This window comes from Aethalodelphis obliquidens, unplaced genomic scaffold, assembly GCF_003676395.1.
Source record: "Aethalodelphis obliquidens isolate GAN/ISIS:26980383/991018 unplaced genomic scaffold, ASM367639v1 scaffold103, whole genome shotgun sequence".
NCBI lineage: Eukaryota > Metazoa > Chordata > Mammalia > Artiodactyla > Delphinidae > Aethalodelphis > Aethalodelphis obliquidens.
Genome location: NW_020838047.1, coordinates 3039868 through 3059268, shown reverse-complemented (window position 1 = coordinate 3059268; position 19401 = coordinate 3039868). Strand labels below are relative to the sequence as shown.

At 36.1% G+C, this 19401-nt stretch overlaps 1 non-coding gene across 1 annotated transcript; it reads right to left on the bottom strand.

Annotated features, from left to right (window-relative positions):
* Positions 1-19020: 19020 nt before the first annotated feature.
* On the bottom strand, positions 19021-19127 carry LOC113614770 (U6 spliceosomal RNA). Its single transcript, XR_003430721.1, has one exon. It is a non-coding gene; the product is annotated as a U6 spliceosomal RNA (small nuclear RNA).
* Positions 19128-19401: the final 274 nt, after the last annotated feature.

Below are 19401 nucleotides of genomic sequence, written 5' to 3'. Positions count from 1 at the left end.
TATAAACAGACCTATCACAAGTAATGAAATTGAAACCATAATTAAAAATCTTCCATCAAACAGAAGTCCAGGACCCGATGGCTTCACAGGCGAGTTCTATCAAACATTTAGAGAAGAGCTAACACTGATCCTTCTCAAACTCTTCCAAAACTTTGCAGAGGAAGCAACACTCCCAAATTCATTCTACGAAGCCACCATCACCCTGATACCAAAACCAGAAAAAGATAATACAAAAAAAGAGTATTATAGACCAATATCACTGATGAACATTAAAGCAAAAATCCTGAACAAAATACTAGCAAACAGAATCCAACAGTGCATTAAAAAGATCATACACCATGATCAAGTGGGATTTATCCCAGGGACGCAAGCATTCTTCAATATATGCAAATCAATCAACGTGAATAAATTTTTATCTCACTGTGGTTTAAACTTGTGTTTCGCTGATGATTCACGTTGTGTAACTTTTCATGTGAATATTGGCAGTATGAAGCATCAGTTCAGGTCCTCTGCCCATTTACTATTGATAGATTTTTTTATTATTATGATTTATAGGAGTACATATTAATATTCATATTTTTTCAGATACACTGTAGCCAGCAGTTTGTCACAGTGTGAGACTATCTTTTTATTCTCTTCATTGTGTCATTTCAGAGGGCAAACATTTTAAATTTTGTTAAAGTTCGTATATCAACATTTCTTTTGTGTTTAGTGTTTTTTTGTGACCTGAGAAATCTTTGCCCAGTCTAAAGTTGTGAGGATTTTTTCCCATGTTCTTTCTAAAAAGTCTTATGGTTTTAGTTTTTACATTTAGGTCTATAAAACATTTTCAGTTAATTCTCATACGGTGTGAGTCAGGGGTTAAGGTTCTTCTTTTTTCTATAGAGATAGTCAGTTTTTCTACTATCTTAAAAAAAATCTTATCCCTGGGCTTCCCAGGTGGCGCAGTGGTTGAGAGTCCGCCTGCCAATGCAGGGGACATGGGTTCGTGCCCCAGTCCGGGAAGATCCCACATGCCACAGAGTGGCTAGGCCTGTGAGCCATGGCCACTGAGCCTGCATGTCCAGAGCCTGTGCTCCACGACGGGAGAGGCCACACCATTGAGAGGCCCGCATACCGCAAAAAAACCAAAAAAACAAAAACAAAGATCTTATCCCTATTAAATTATGCTGTGATCTTTATAAAACAATTAATTGATCAAATTTTGGCTAGTCTACTGCAAATAATGAAAGTTTTATTCCTTCCCTTCCACTTTGGATGTGTTTTGTTTCTTTTTCTTGTCTGACTGCTGTGGCTAATACTTCCAATACTATGCTAAATGGAAGTGATAAGAGTGGACATTGTTGTCTTGTTCCTGATCTCACAGGAAAAGCTTCAGCTTGTTACCATTGAGCATGATGTTAGCTGTGGGTTTGTCCTAAATGGCCTTTATTACGTTGAGGTACATTCCCTCTATGTGCAGATGAAATAATACTATATATGGAAAACCCTGAAGACTCCACCAAACAACTATTAGATCTATTAAATGAATTCAGTAAAGTTGCAGGATACAAGATTAATGTACAGAAATCTGTTGCATTTCTATACATTAATAATGAACTATCAGAAAGAGAAATCAAGAAAATAATCCCATTTACAATTGCATCGAAAAGCATAAAATACCCAGGAATAAATATAATCAAAAGAGATGAAAGATCTATACTCTGAAAACTAGAAAAGATTGATGAAGAAAATACAAATAAATGGAAAAATAGCCTGTGTTCATGGATTGGAAGAATTAATATTGTTAAAATGTCCATACTACCCAAAATAATCTACATAGTTAATGCAATCCCTATCAAAATACCCATGGCACTTTTCAAAGAACTAGAACAAATAATCCTAAAATTTCTATGGAACCACAAAAGACCTTGAATAGCCAAAGCAATCTTGAGAAAACATAACAAAGCTGATAGAAGGTTAGTTGAAAAATACTCGAGGTATGAAAGGGTGAGCTATGTAAATACAGTTCAGAGGACTAATAAGCTGCATTTCTTGTTTTGTTTGCCACAGTAAGGGGGGTGGTGTATTGTATAAAATTTAAATGTACTGACTCTGGAATCAGACTCACATTTTAGAACTACTGATAAGCTGTATCCCTGAGGGCAAGATGGATTGCTAAGCCTGAATATTCTCATTGGTAAGACAGAGATACAAATGGTAACTCTTTTGCATTTGAAATTTTGTTCCTTTTTATTTCATAATACTATATTTAATTATCATTCTCTATGTATTGAATCAATTTGGCCATATATTTATCTATTTTATCAGTATTTATAAAAAACTATCCTTGCTTTCTAAATGTTCTTTATCACATATTTCCCTTTTTTCCATTTATTTCCATGTCTATCTATAATACTCCCCTCCATCTAATTTTCCTCAGTTTATTCTGCTTCTCTGTCTATAACATCTTCAGTTAAATATTACAATCAATTTTCCACCTTTTATTTTTCTAATATAAGCATTAAAGGCTACATATTTTTGCCAAATATTTTTTGCTGATCCCTAAAGTATATAGTAGTAGTATAATTAACCACTCTTAAGCATTTTAAATTTCCACCTCAATTTCCTTTTTCCTCCACCAATTATTTTGAACCGATTTAAAATTCACAAACATATGGATCATTTTAAGTTATATTTTACATTATATATCTAACAACTATAAGCTGTTCATAGGACACTGTCTATTTAATGCCAATTATTTGTTGTAACTTAATTTGGGCCTAGAGAAATGCTTCGTCAAAGTTAACCTTGTTAAGATAAAGAGTCTGATTCATAGGTGGAGAGTTAAGCCTGAGAATGTACATTTAGGCACAAATATGTTACTGCGCCAAATTATTACAAAGCTTACATTTAGTATCAGAAAGAAGTAAAGTACTTTCAACCCTAAGTGGTATAGAATTAAAACCTATATCTCAAATTGGCCTAAAGAATCAAGATAACCCTCCCATGCGAGGGAATATATGTTCCCCAAAGGCCCTGAACCATATTTTGAGACACATTTCTATTTGAGAATAAAGCCAATGAGCAGATTATTTTGAATTGGATGGACTACCTGACACAGTACCTTTCTTTGAACCTCTCTGTGTTCTCATGGTTGGATCTGGGAGGACAAAGTTGTGAAAAGCAAAATATCCAACATGTGCAATACATACCTCCAATTCAACAAGTGCATACACAGTGCACTGCTTGTTTACTCTCCCTTCTCTGCAAAATGATTCTCTGCTCTTTTTCCCTTTAGTAACCATCTCAAAAACTGGCACCTCTTTCACACAGTTATTCTAACCATCCAGGGGTTTGTCTGGGTTTCTTCATCTCTTCGACCTCCCTACATCAAACTGACTACCAGATCTTTTCACTTGTGTTCACTTCATACCTTGTAAATAATATTTCTATTCTATATGTTCCTTCTCTAGTTTAAGTTTTCATTGTTGTTTACCTAAAACTTCCATATTATCTATCTCTAATCCTATCCCCATATTCTCATTTACAATGTCTAGTCAGTTAATTTCTCTAAAATAAAAAAAATCGATCATGTCAATCCCACTCTTAAACCTTTATGGTGGATTAAGAAAAATTTGTTAAACAAGACAGTGCGAAACTCTTCATGGCTGACCCCCCTCCCCGCACTTCCTACACTGTATTTGGGAACCAGAGTCATGGACCTCTCAGTAGTTTTCCATTTCCCAATTCAGTGATTATCCTCTAATATTTAAGGGTAATGAGGATGAAGTAGCTTTAGGGTTCAAGTCTCTGGATGGAGCGCTCTGTCACTTCTACTACCTAACCATTTTTATTGGAAGCACGTCTTAAACTTGGTTGCTCAGGCACTAGCGATAATGAAACATATTTATCATAGTCTTACTTTTCATTTCAAATCTTCAAGAAGCTCTTTAGACCAATGGTCTAAGCTATAATGACTCGATTTTAGAAAGCTTTTACACTAAATTAAAGTAATTGGAATGGAAGTGCTTTACATTTTCTAAATGAAAATCAATGGTTTAGACCACTTCATAGAAATTAGTTTAAAATATTGCTCTTGGGGGAAAAATACCTAGCAAATATTCTTTCATATTTATAGCTCTCCCACAATTATATATTTTTTCATTTGTCTTTAGTAGCTTGCATAAAGATTGTTTGTTTGTTTGTTTGTTTTTGCGGTACGTGGGCCTCTCACTGTTGTGGCCTCTCCCGTTGCAGAGCGCAGGCTCCGGACGCGCAGGCTCAGCAGCCATGGCTCACGGGCCCAGCCGCTCCGCGGCATGTGGGATCTTCCTGGACTGGGGCACGAACCCGTGTCCCCTGCATCGGCAGGCGGACTCTCAACCACTGCGCCACCAGGGAAGCCCAAGATTGTTTTGATTATAGTTATTTTGAAACATGATAATAATTCATTTGTGTGTGAATAATTGTATTATAACTTAAAATAAAAGTCTAGATTTCCCATGATACCTATCTGACATTTTCATGTTGCCCTTCCCGAACCGTGGACTGTTTGCCTGCATGTGTAGGTATGCCAAGTTCTGGAAAAGATGTGACACATTTTTCTAAAGCATTAATTTTACTCAGTCAGTTTTGGGGAAACATTACATAACATGTTTAACAACTTCATTAGAATAAAACATTCAAAAGCATTTTGAAGGCCCACAGTGACACTTCAAAGAAATTTCCTACTTCCAGTGGGCATTTCAAACTGTATCTCAAGACCTGGCTCCATATGGACTTGTCTGTGGTACTGGGCTTATTTCAAGTGGAAATATTTGAGAAGGGCTGTTTTCTATAAAGGAGTTCTTTTAGTCTTTGGTCAGGCATGTCGTTAAGTTGAAGTTGATATTCTTGATGGAGGAATATGAAGCAATAACAAGAAATAGGGGACAATTGTTTTAATATTAGATTCCATTTCAGATCTGGTTTTGAATTTAGAGAAAAGGGTTGCATACATTAGTTTGTGGAAAACACTAGATATAAAATTACTATACAAAGAGAAAGGAAATTGAATTTCTGGCTTCTGCATCTCAATTTATATCTCTTACACCAGGCAAGTTATGACTTTATAATGTACCCGATCTAACATTCTGCTTGATGAATATATCTTCCTCACAGCTTCCCTAAAATTTAATCTTCTAGGCTTTCCAAGTGTAATTTTGGTGATGGAGAGCTCTAATTTTAACTACATTTGTCTACATTTAATTGATAGGTTAAATAGGTAGATTAAATTGACAGATTTCTCAAATGAATGACAAATACACCCTTTGGTCACATTCATTCTTCGGTCTTAGTTTAATCCACTTTTTCCACAGAAATTGACAAGCATCGCTATTGTACATCACAGTTACTCAGGAACTTTTAAAACAGTTGTAATTGCTTTCTTGATCTTCTCTTTTCTTTTCTAAATAGCTCCAGTCATATCAGTTATTTTACATGTAAAGCATTTTGAATCTCTTTAATGATCCAACCTGTTCTTCTTTTAATGTGCTTCAGATTGGCAAAGACCCTCGTAAATTACAGCACCTATAAATGAATGTGATTCTCAGAGTATGGTTCTACCAGTGCAGATCAGCGTTTACAGAAGACTTTTCTCCATCTACATCATGTTAAAAAATATAACTATGTCCCTGTTCCCAGTCCAGAACAGTTAGACTCTAATATTCTTCTACATCCATTTTTATTTATTTTAATGGTCTTTTCTTCATCTATGATTCTTAAAATGTTCCATTTGTAAATTGGCTTAGAATTTAGATTACCACAGTAGAGAATTACTTGACTCAGTTCCAAACTAAGGTACTGGGGAAAAAAATGGAATCGCTAGTCATTTTAAATTGCTTTACCCTGAACCTAGCAATTAAAAATAATTGCCACATTTTCAGTTTTTTAAGTTACTCAGTCTGGATGTGGCTGAGCTTCTGGTCTGTTACAATAAACAGCAGAAAAATACTTATAATACGTTACTTTATGAAGGTTTAAAGTAATAAAAATTGCTTAACTTGGGTAAAATCAGGGTTCTAGTGTTTTTAGTTTAATTCAACAGATTCTTTTAAATGCTTCAAAAAGCCTCCACTGGGGCTTCCCTCGTGGCGCAGTGGTTGAGAGTCCGCCTGCCGATGCAGGGGACACGGGTTCGTGCCCCGGTTGGGGAAGATCGCACATGCTGCGGAGCGGCTGGGCCCGTGAGCCATGGCCGCTGAGCCTGCGCGTCCAGAGCCTGTGCTCCGCAACGGGAGAGGCCACAACAGTGAGAGGCCCGCGTACCACAAAAAAAAAAAAAAAAAAAAAAGCCTCCACTGAACTAATTAGTTCTGACTAGCAATCAGCAGCGGTTGATTCCTCACTCAAAAACGTCCAAAAAGACCCAGCATGTCTGTCAGCCTTGCTGTGAGGGATTTCAGCGTGGGGCACAGGGGAAGCAGCCATGGAAAGTCAGCTCCATGAATAACTGTCATCTACCTAGCTAGGCCCATATCCCAACACAAAATAACCACATACAGTTACTTTCCTTTAATGAACAAATTGAAGAAAGCTCTCCTCTTGAAGTTATCAAGAAGTAAACTGAAAACAACTTACTTGACCATAACCTGGGCTAGCTACTTTCCTCAGTCCTAGAATTTCCCATCAGTTTAAAATTTATTGGAAACTCAGCTTATGGGAGAATTATATTTTCCTTTAAAACACAAACAGCTGGAGTAGAAAAGGACCGTAATATCATATATCTTATATATAATCTTTAATAATAACCTACAAATTGTAAATATTAACCTGATTAATTTTCATTTTACAGGAAAACTTTGTTGTCCATGTTCCCCATAATTTAAATTCATCCATATGGCTTTGCATGGGTTTTTCATATGTTGAAATTCTCTCTTATATTTAGATTTCCTTTAGAGAGTTTTGATAATACCGTTCATGAACTACCTACTGCCAATTCTTGCATTTTGAAACTTAATACGTATGCAGAGGGTAGAAATAAGTGTCTATAGCTGAAATGAAAGAATACAAAGTTCTAGAGATAAATGTTTAAAATGCAAAATAGTTTCGTCCTTTAATCAAACATTTATCAAGTGCCAATATGGGTGTGGTACTCAGTGGGCCATCAGATCTGGGGCTTTCACTGAGTTTCCAGGCCAGGAAATGTGTGACTCATCTGTCCTTGGTCCACTCACCTTGAACTAAAAGTTTTTTAAAAATGCTTTTGACTTGAGTTTTTATGCTTGTCAAAGTGATGATGATTATTCTACCAGTATCGAATTACCTTAGCTCATTTTTAAGGAAACAGAGACCTGTTAGAAAATGAATAACTGTATTTTAACATGTTTGATTACCATAATAATAAGTACAACAACAATACCTATTCTCTTCTTTGATCTTCCCAACAAATCTATAAATTTGCAACTCTTATTATGCCAGTTTTGTAGATGAGGAAAGAGAGGCAAAGAGAATCTGAAAACATACTCAGCATCTCACAGCTAGTAAATGGTAGGAAAGGCTTTGAATTAGTCTCTCTTCCTCCAGAATCTGAGCATTTGATCACTCTGCTCACTTCTATATTATAACAAATGTGCTGATGTACTTATTATTATTAATGACAATGATCTTTTAATTTTGTTATAAGTGTTTCCCCATTTACTATTTTTTTTATTAAACAGATATTCAAGAATATGGGAGGAGGGGGAATTGGATGAAGGCAGTCAAAAGATACAGACTTCCATTTATAAGATAAATAAGTACTACAGATGCAGTGTACAACATGATCAATATAATTAACACTGATGCCCATTATATATGACAGTGTTTAAGGGAGTAAACCCTAAGTGTTCTCATCACAAGGAAAAATATTTTTGTCTTTCTCTTTTCTTTTGTATCTGTATGAGATGATGGATGTTCACTAAACATATGGTAGTAATCATTTCATGATGTATGTAAGTCAAAACTTTATGCTGTACATCTTAGCTGTATGTTAATTATATCTCAATAAAACTGGAAGAAAACAGAATACTTTAAAAGTGAATGAAAATTTAAAAGCTATGGAAAAATGGTAACAATTTTCAGTTCAGGATATACAATTATTATGTGTATATTGTTTTACTTTCATCAAATTGTTTCATGTCTGGTAGTTTTTGACTTATAATTACAAAGCAGCATCAATTTTACAGACCCTTAGGCAGATCTTTCAGATGTTAGATGGAACTTCTCATTTTCCAGTTTTATTCCACAATCATGTCTGGCTCTGAATTTCTTTTATATTATATTTTAAGAATTAGTTTAATGCACAGCTTGTGCAACTCGACCACAAAGAAACAAACAACCCAATCGACAAGTGGGCAGAAGAACTAAACAGACATTTCTCCAAAGAAGACATACAGATGGCCAAGGGGCACATGAAAAGATGCTCACCATCACTAATTATTAGAGAAATGCAGATCAAAACTACAGTGAGGTACCACCTCACACCAGTCAGAATGGCCATCATCAGAAAATCTACAAACAACAAATGCTGGAGAGGGTGTGGAGAAAAGGGAACCCTCTTGCACAGTTGGTGGGAATGTAAATTGATATAGCCACTATGGAGAACAGTATGGAGGTTCCTTAAAAACTAAAAATAGAATTACCATATGACCCAGCAATCCCACTCCTGGGCATATATCCAGAGAAAACCATAATCCAAAAACATACATGCACCCCAATGTTCATTGCAGCACTGTTTACAATACCAGGACATGGAAGCAACCTAAATGTCCATTGACAGATGAATAAAGAGGATGTGGTGTATACACACACACACACACACACACACACACACACACACACACACAATGAAACATTACTCAGCCATAAAACAGAATTAAATAATGCCATTTGCAGCAACACAGATGGACGTAGAGATTATCATACTAAGTGAGTCAGGAAGAGAAAGACAAATACCCTATGACATCACTTATATATGTGAAATCTAAAATACGACACAAATGAACTTATCTATGAAATGAGACAGACTCACAGACATAGAGAACAGACTTGTGGTTGCCAAGGGTGGGAGTGGGGAGGGATGGACCGGGGGTCTGGGGTTAGCAGATGCGAACTAGTATATATAAGATGGGTAAACAACAAGGTCCTGCTGTAGAGCACAGGGCCTCTCAGGTGGTGTCTATTCACTCATACACATCGTAGGCATCCTAAGACTCAGCCAAAGACTCCAGGGACGCCCTGCAGATCAGGAGAGCACCCTACCCTTCCTCTCACATTTGTTCCTTTCCCTGCGAATTCTAGCCACCTTGATCCACTCCAAATCCAACCTCTTTCTTCTCAAATCAGGAAATCACCAAGCTCTGTTGGGTTTCTTCTCCTGTCCTGTGTCCTCCTTGTCACAGTTGGTCTGGGCCCCTCTCCCAGGATCACAGCTCTGTTCTGCCTGTTATGCACCATCTCGAAAGTATGGTTCCATACATATTGTCTGTTTTTCCAATCTTTTAATGAGGGAGGATAAATTTGGTTCCTGAGAGTCCATATCAGGGAACAGTAGCAGACGTGATGAATAAATTTGTGCCAATAAATATGACGATTTGAATGAAATAGTCAACTTCCTCAAAAATGCAAATTAACAAGACTGACAGAAAAAAAAAATGACACAATTTGAATAGTTTTGTATCTATCAAAGAAATAAAAACACATTATTAAAACTTGCCCCAAAAGAAAACCCCAGGTCAATTAGTGATTCTTCTTGTTTAAGGAAGAGATGCCTCCAGTCAAATAAAATGTTCTAAAGAATAAAAACAGAAACACTTCTGAAATATTTTTAAGGAGGCCAGTATAATACTGTTTTCAAAACCTGAAAAAGTATAACATAGGAAATTATGGACAAACAGCTTTTATAATAATACATGCAAAATCCTAAAGAAATTATTAGCAACTTTATTAAGGTGATATATAAAAAGAGGAATTCCTGACAACCAAGTGAGGTTTACTTCAGGGATGCATGGGTGATTTCACATTCAAAAATCAATCAATGTACTTTACTTTTTAACAGAAGAAAGTTGCAGGAGAAGGATTGGACAAAGGAAAGCTATTAGCATAAAAATTGTACTTAATTTTCTGGCACTGTTTTGAATTTTCTATCAGGAGTTAATTTTGAAATATGATACAAGATTTTACTATTTACTTCCTGACCAATCAGAAAAGATTGCATCAGTAATGACATTAGCAGAAAACACTTAAACTTTATTCTTGATAGAAGAAATAATTGAAGATCTCCTTAAGTTCTGTACAGAGAAATTATATTTTCATTTGTTTACACTTTAAAAAATCCATTATCTTTAGTAAAATGTTGCACTTCCTTCAGGGAAGAACCAAACCACCGAATTACTTGACAAAGTCAAATTCTCATATAATATACCTTTATAAAATCATGTTTTTTTCTCATTTATAGGAGATATAACTTATTTATGTGGTAACTTAATTAATGTCTTTATTCTCTGCTAAAAGCAGGGTCTATGAAAAAACGTATTTCTTATTTTCAATCAGCAAAGTCCCTCCAGCACTTTAGCAGAGGGCCTGCAAGATAACAGGTGCTCAACGAATGATTTTGGATTGAGTGGAAAAAGGAGTGGAATAAAATGGCTTTCCCTGCCTGTGGTAAAATTAACGTTATGACATTCATAAAAGGTTTTATATTAAGATAGTTTGTGTATGAAGCAGTGGTTTATTCAGATGTGTGTTTATTTAACATCTACAATGTGCTGGAAATGTGAAGATAAAGCATTCAGTAAGCACCTAATTTTTAGTTTTTGTTTTCTTTCAATGTTATGTTTTGAACTAAGTTTAGACTTACAGAAAAGTCACAGAAATAGCATTGAGCTCTGTTTAGCCTCACTCAGCTTTCCCTAATGTTTAAAATGTTATATAACCATAGGACAGTTACCAAGACCAGGAAAGTAATAATAATAAATATTAATATTACTAAGTAAATATTAGTAATAAAAAGATATTATTAACTAAACCACAGATCTTATTCAAAATTCAGCAGTGTTTTTACTATTGTCCCTTGTCTCTTCCAGAATTCTACTTAGGATCCCACATTGTCTTTTCTTGTTATTTCTCTCAGCCTCCTCTAATCTGTGAGAATTTCTCAGTTTTTCCTAATTTTTTTTATCATCTTGACACTTTGGAAGAGTATTGATCAGTTACTTTGTAGAATGCCTGCGATTTAAGTTTGCCTGATGTACCCCCATGATTGTTGTGAGATTGGACTTTTTTGTCAAGAATACACAGAAATGGTGGCCCGTCCTCCTTAGTGCACTGGACTGAGGGCTTCACGATGCTGTGTGTTAACCTCGATCACTGAGTGAGGTTGGTATCTGCTGGCTTCTCCTCTGTACCATTTCTGTATTTTCCTTTGTATTTAATACATATCTTGGGACGAGATACTTCAAACCAGGCAAATACTGTTTTTCCTCAAATTTTCACCCACTAATTTTAACACCTATTGGTGGATCTTGTGTGTGGCAATTTTCATGGTGGTGTTTGTCTAATGGTGATTTTATATCACACTCTTCCTTCTACATTTATAAATTGGAATTCTTAATAAGGGAGTGCTGCTCCTTCCCCATTTACATATTCAGTTATTTATATCTGTATGAATCATGGACACTTATTTTGTTGAATTATAATCAATTACAGTCATTATGCATTTTTGCTCAGTTTGTCCCAGATTTGGCCATTGGGAGCATCTTGAGCTGTCTCCTGTGTCACAGGCACAGTGTATTGGGTGTCTTCTGGCACATGGGATGTTCCATGGTCACCCCAGAGTCCTGGTATCTTTTGTTAGAGAATTACATTAAACACGAGCATCTGAGTGTGAGATGTGCTCCTTGCTACTGGGATGCCATTGCTTCTAGGCCTTCTCAGCTGACAAATTAGGAAATACCTGTAAGTAAAGTTTTATACATGGCTAGAAAGGGCCCAAATAAATAAAATTAGAAGTGAAAGATGACTAGTTATGGACAACACCACAGAAATACAAGGGATTGTAAGAGATTACTACTGACAAGTGTATGCCAATAAAATGGAGAATCTAGATGAAATGGATAAGCTCCTAGAAACTTACAAACCCAAGAGTGAATCTATACACAATATGAATAGACTGATTACCAGGAATGAGACCGAGTCAGTGATCAAAAGCCTCCCAACAAAAAAAGCCCAGGAGCAGTTAAGCTTCACTCGTGAATTTTACCAAACATTTAGGGAAGAGCTAACACCTATCCTTCTCAAGCTAATCCAAAAAACTGAAGAGGAAGGAATGCCTCAGAACTCATTCTACAAGACCAGCATCATCCTGATACAAAAACCAGACCAGACAAAGACACCCCATACACAAAAACTTACAGGGCAATATCATTGATAAACACAGATGGAAAAATGTCCAATCAAATATTAACAAACCAAATTCAACAATACATTAAAAGGGTCATTTATCCCAGGGATACAAGAATGTTTCAATATCTGCAAATTAATCAATGTGATATACCTCATTAAAATAACTGAAGAATAAAAATCAGAGTCTTCTCAATAGATGCAGAAAAACTTTTGACAAAATTCAACATCCATTTATGATAAAAACTCTCAAAAATGGGTATAGACAGAACATACCTCAGTATATTAGAGCCTATTTATGACAAACCTACAGCCAACGTTGTACTCAACAGGGAAACCGAAAAGCATTTTCTCTAAGCTCAGTAACAAGACAAAGATGCTCATTGTCACCACTTTTATTCAACGTAGCACTGGAAGTCTTAGCCACAGAAATCAGAAAAGAAGAAGAAATAAAAGGAATACAAATTGGAAAGAATGAAGTAAAACTGTCACTATTTGCATACGATATGATACCTCATTTTGAAAATCCTAAAGACGCCACCAGAAAACAATAAGATCCCAAAATCAATTTAGCAAAGTCAAAGGATACAGAATTAATATACAGAAATCTGTTGCATTTCTGTACACTAATAACAAAAGATCAAAAAGAAAAATTTTTTTAAATCCCAGTTTCATTTTCATCAAAAAGAATAAAATACCTAGGGATAAGTGCAACCAAGGAAGTGAAAGACCTGTATTCAGAAAATTATAAGACATTGTTTAAAGAAATTAGGCAGGACACAAACAAATGGAAAGATATTCCAGGTTCATGGACTAGAAGAATTAATATTGTTAAAATGTCCATGGGAAGAGATGGTTACTAACCTTATCGTGGGGATCATTTCATATTGTACGTAAATGTTAAATCACTATGTAGTACGCTGAAACTAACAAAATATTGTATGTCAACTATATTTCAACTAAAAAACAAAATAATTACTGCTACCAAAAAAATGAATAAGAAAAGAGGCAATTAAGTCACAGACACACACAGAGGGAAGACTCAGGGAGAGGCCTCAGAAGAAACCAACCCTGCCAACACCTTCATCTTGGACCGTTAGCCTTCAAAACAGGGAGAAAATACACCTTTGTTGTTTAAGCCACCCAGTCTGTGGAACTTGGTTATGGCAGTCCTAGCAAACTATAGGACACAGACTGTAAAGTGTTATAAAAACATGTTTTTCATCCTGTTAAGACTCTGAGATTTCTGTGTTTGTTGTAACAACCAACATTGCTCATTTGATACACAGCACTTATACCACCAGTGAGGCTTAGCTTCCTTTCTGTTGCACATTTTTATTCTGACAAATGCATATCCATGTCCTGAGGTCATTTGTGTTTTCAATACTGCCTATTTTTTCTTCATTATTTCTTTCATAGTTTTTATGGTAAAGAGTCCTTCCATACCCTAAATCAAATAAATGTGTACCTGTATTTATTTTCTGTCATATTTTTTTCTTCTAGAACTTAGATGATCACTTTGTAAGATGTTAAGTTCTATCTTTATTTTAGTTTTTTATCCACTCTGCTATTTTTCTGAATGTGCTATTTAACAAGTTACCCCATAAGAATTTACTAAATAATTCAATGAAATGTTATACTTTTTCATCATATACTAAATGTTTATGACTTTCTGTATTTCTGAATTTTCTATTTTGTCACACTATGTTTATTCATGTTGAAACAATCCTGTTTTATTTATTATACATTTATAATTTTCAGTTTTAACTTTAAGGTATCAAATTAGGCAAATTTAAAATATTTTATTGACTTTGTTACGCACTCTAATCCCAAATTAAGTGGAATAATTTTGTCGAGTAGAAGAATCCTTTTACAATACTGATTATAATTGCTTTTCTAAGTCAGTTAGCCACTTGGAGAGTGAAAGAACGAACACTGTATTATTTTGCTTTTCCCATTAGGAACATGCTCCTTAAATCTTCATTCTACTCAGCTTTTCTCTTTCATCTAAAGATGAATTCTGTGGTTTTATTCATATACATTTTGCTTAGGACTTCTCATTAGGTTTAAATCTAGGTATATTTGTAGGAGTGTATTAAATGGTGGTTTACTTAATATTTTAAAAACAGCTGTAGTTATTAAGTATATTTTAATTTAATTGAGATATTTCTTTGATATGGGACTACCTCACTAAAGTTTATCCATTTATTTAACAGTTAAACAAAAACTTTTATTGAATGTCTATTTTCTTAAGCAAAAATCTTGTCATCTGAAATGAATGGTAATTATGCTGGCATAAAGTCGCTTGTAATAGCCTCATAATTTGTAATCTTGTCTACATGTGTTTTTATATGCATCCTATTCCCTGGTCAGAGCTACTATGTATAGTTAACGGTATCTGCAGTTCAGGGGTCAAGCTTAAAATCAGAGGTCTTTATTAGTTCTGATCGGGTCCCTTGGGAAGGATGGTTTCCATCTTCATTCTTCCAAATTATGCTCCTTTTCCTCTTATCAAATTCAATCCTCCTATAGGCAGGGGGTCTATGTTAAGGAAATTTGTTTTCTTTTTTCTCATCCACCTTCTGCTACCATTGCCCACTTGATCCATTTAACCTTAGTTTCTGACCGTGCCAGGATTGAGACTTCGAGGGAAGATAGTGAGGTGAGTGGAAATTTACTTTTTTGACTAGCAAGTTTGCAGAATTTTAACCTTGGAATTCCCTGGAATTGATAGAATTTCAACCAGCCTCTTTCTCTCCAGGGTGTCTTCAGGAATTCTTTGAGAAAATCTCTCCCCCATTGCTGAGGACCGAAGCATTCCATCTTCTCTTTGATCATGTGTATTTGCCCACCCAGGCAGCCTCCTTCAACAGGTTGTAAGATACCAGCTCTCTTTGATGCATGGCTTATACTTGGTCCAAAGGGAACACACATTGTTTGTCCTGGCAAACCCCGGGTGGTGATGGTTGTACATATCTGTGAATATACTAACAACAAATTGTATACTTTAAATGGATGACTTGATTGATAGATGAATTATCTTAATAAAGTTGTTTAAAAAAAAGAAAATCTCTGTGAACTGTGCAACTTCTGCCTTATTTAAAGCAAGAAAGAGGGCAATCACAGATTTATCCCATTTCAAAGAAATATGTGTCAGACAGTTTAGACAGCCAGGAGTGAAAGAACAAACAGGTACACAGTCATACTAGGCTTGTTAATTTGTTTTCGAGAATGAAGGATCGAGATCTACTATATCAAAGCACAATGTCATCATTCCAGTGAAAATAAAACAAATTGTTGGCCAAAATTAGAAGTAAAAGACAAAAAAGCCTGGTAAGCAAAGACTGGAGGAGATGCGAGGGATAGAAAGAAGTGTGATGATATTCTGTAATGACCTAAATGGAGAAATAATCTGAAAAAGAGTGGGTGCATGTATATGTATAACTGAACCACTTTGCTGTACATCTGAAACTAATATTGTGACTCAACTACACTCCAATATAAAATAATCAAATTTAAAAAATGCTGAAGACTGAGGGAGAATGATACTCTCATTTTGATTTTTTCTCTATAAAATGTTTAATAAGTTCATATTTTGAATTATCCAAATGAGTATTTCATCCTATTTTAATTCATAACTGCCTGCTTTCATAAATACAAGCTAAATGACTTTGCTGGTTGATCAGGTACAATGACACCGAGCGCTTGCCTTAGGTAATGTGGTTCCATTTTCAACCAAGATAGAAATCTCCTCAAAAATGAGTCTAAAAGCTGATGAAGTCGGACCCTCAACTCTATCCATGTGAATCTGGGAAAAAGGGATCCGTATCCACATACACATAGTCACAAAAGCTAAACATAAAATAGTGGGACATTTGCTGAGTTTCTATTGCTGGTACAGAGTTCACCACTCCTCTATTTCAGCAAATCGTGGAATTGTAGAGTAATGAGTCATCTACATTACTGAAAAACACGCTCCTGAACGATATATACAAAATTGAGGAAGAATAGAATGGCGTTTTCTTATGCTGTTATATGGGCACTGCAGATGTTATCATACTGTTGATTTTTAAATTCTGTGCAGGCTATGAATACAGTGATAGAGGAAAGAGAGTTGTTTATTAAAGTGCAGGGAGCTTCCTGGTGTGCTGCTGTTCACTGTTGTCCACCGTTGCCATGGGAACAACATCCACTGTGCAAAAAGGAGTTGGTAGTTGTAACTACTCACTGTTCTATGTCTATGGAAGCGATATAATGCTGATGAATCGGAAGCATCATAGATAGGCTTAAATTTCAAAATTTCATAAGAGGATCGTAATACTAATTTAGAGCAGATTCGTTTAAATATGGGCATAATAGGAAGAAAAAGAGCATATGAATAATCAGTAAGCTAAGATAGGAAAGGAAAAATAAGAAAGTTACAGATATGTGTTTTCACTGCTGTAACTTTTTGATGCAATTCATCACTTGAATAAACAATAATAAATTATCTGTCCATGGGAAGAAAATTGACAAAGCAGTGCAGTGTATTTTGACTTTGTCAAATACATTCTACAGCTGTGTATTATGGCTGACCACTTGCCTAATAAAATTACAGTGCAGGGCTTCCCTGGTGGCGCAGTGGTTGAGGGTCTGCCTGCCGAGGTAGGGGACGCGGGTTCGAGCCCCGGTCTGGGAGGATCCCACATGCCGCGGAACGGCTGGGCCCGTGAGCCATGGCCACTGGGTCTGCGCGTCCGGAGCCTGTGCTCCGCAGCGGGAGGGGCCCACAGCAGTGAGGGGCCTGCGTACCGCAAAAAAAAAAAAAAAAAAAAAAATTACAGTGCAGCATGATAAACTCTTGAGGGGAAATTTCTGTTTCACTTTGTCAAAAAAGACAAATAACTAAGAGCTATATACTGCTTTTGTAATACTATATTATTTTCTCAATTTTCAATAGTAATCCAATTTCTATTACTTTCAGATCAGTGGATTTTGAATAACTGACAGAAAGTGTGAAGCTTAGCTCACAATAAAATACTTTCCTATTGCTTCCAAGACATTTCTATCTTACCTATTGAAGGCACTTGCTAGTCCCAAATATACTGTCATTTACCTCATGCTCAAATAAGTAAACTAGAAAATTGGGTCAGAAAGAGGAATGGCAGTGAGCAGTCCTTGTTCTATGCATTATGAATGTGACCAGGAACTAACGGCAACACTGATTCATCCACTGCAGATCCAGGTGAGTGTAACTTGATACACACAAGATGACACCGATTAGCCCCTGTGTAAATGCATGTGGAGTGTATGCTAATATCCAGTAGGACAAAAGTACCTTGCAGTCTTTCTTTTCTATATTTTCCATACTAACTTCCAGCTAGAATTTTTTTAAAAAAACTATTGTGATCCTTTAAGATTGTATGAATTCTATGATAATTTGGGAGAAATGGATATTTTTATTCTTCTCACACTTTTCCATTTTGTTGACATTTTCTATTTCTTCTTTCAATATGACTTGATTGCTTTATTTACAGAGGTCCTGTGCCTTTCTTGTGGACATTGTTTCTGAGCATTTTATTATTACTCTTATCTATTGTGGAAAGATTGTTTCCCAATTCTGTTTCTAGTCAAGTCTTGCCATCGTACAGATAAATTATTGATTTTTGCGTTTATAGCTTTTGTCAACTTTCACCTTAGCAAAACACCATCCAAAACCTGCCGAGCAGGCAAAGCTCACTTTGTTGGATCTGCTGAAATAAGAAAGAAACATACCTTGGCAGAATCTTAGCCCCAAACAGGAAAAGCAGAGTGATGGGTTTTTAGGGTCTGTCTGGGTGACAGATTTTCAGACAAGCTTTTGGAGGTCGGGAACTCCTTGGGACCGGGCAGCGTGTGACACACAATAGCTTTACACTAACGCACATATGAGACCAAGTTTTGAGCCAAGTTTGCTCAACAGTCTTGATAATTCAGGTATTTTAGTTGATTTATAGCTTATCTTCAGGGCTCAAGTATTTCCCAGAGCCAGGCTCTAACATCTTTCATTTTTCTCAGTCTTCACACAGTGACAGGAAAGTATCCTGGGGATATATATTTTTAATCATGAGGAAAACCAAAACCCCATGGGTTTAAGCTCTCAGCCCCCCACCCCCTTGACATACTTGTCAGCCCAGGATGGGGATTACAACCCCATTGTCTGTGAACAGAAGCAATTTCAATCTTCACTGCTTTTGGGTGAGTTGTAGTTATATGATAAGGCTCTGCTGGTAGTTTTCCAGAATCTATTAGTGTCAGATTTTTTTTTTCTTTTTGTTTGAAGATCGTTTGTTGGATCACCTGAAGGGACAAAGTCCATTTAGCAGTATTTTGGGGTTTTAAAATTTTTTTTTAAATTTTTAAACATCTTTATTGGAGTTTAATTGCTTTACAATGGTGTGTTAGTTTCTGCTGTATAACAAAGTGAATCAGCTATACGTATACATATATCCCCATATCCCCTCCCTCTTGCATCTCCCTCCCACCCCTCTGGGTGGTCACAAAGCACCGAGCTGATCTCCCTGTGCTATGCGGCTGCTTCCCACTAGCTACCTATTTTACATTTGGTAGTGTATATATGGCCATGCCACTCTCTCGCTTCGTAAAAATATGGAACGCTTCACCAATCTGCATGTCAGCCTTGCACAGGGGCCATGCTAATCTTCTCTGTATCGTTCCAGTTTTAGTATATGTGCTGCCGAAGCGAGTACTACCAGTATTTTGGACTTCGGCGGTGACACATCTGAGCAAAGCAACGTGGAATAACACTAAGAAAGCCATGAGTCAGAGTTTGTAGTCCTATGTTAGGCAAGAGGCAAGGGTGCCCAAGCTCTACTTCTGTGACAAATTGCCTACAAAGTTGCCAAGTGTTGTCATTTTTCAGGCAGACACCTTCATGTCCAGGTTTGATGAGAATTTTATTTTTCTGGCCACTTGATCCATTGTTTTACATGTCACTTAAAAAGCGCTTAGCGCTTGATTCCA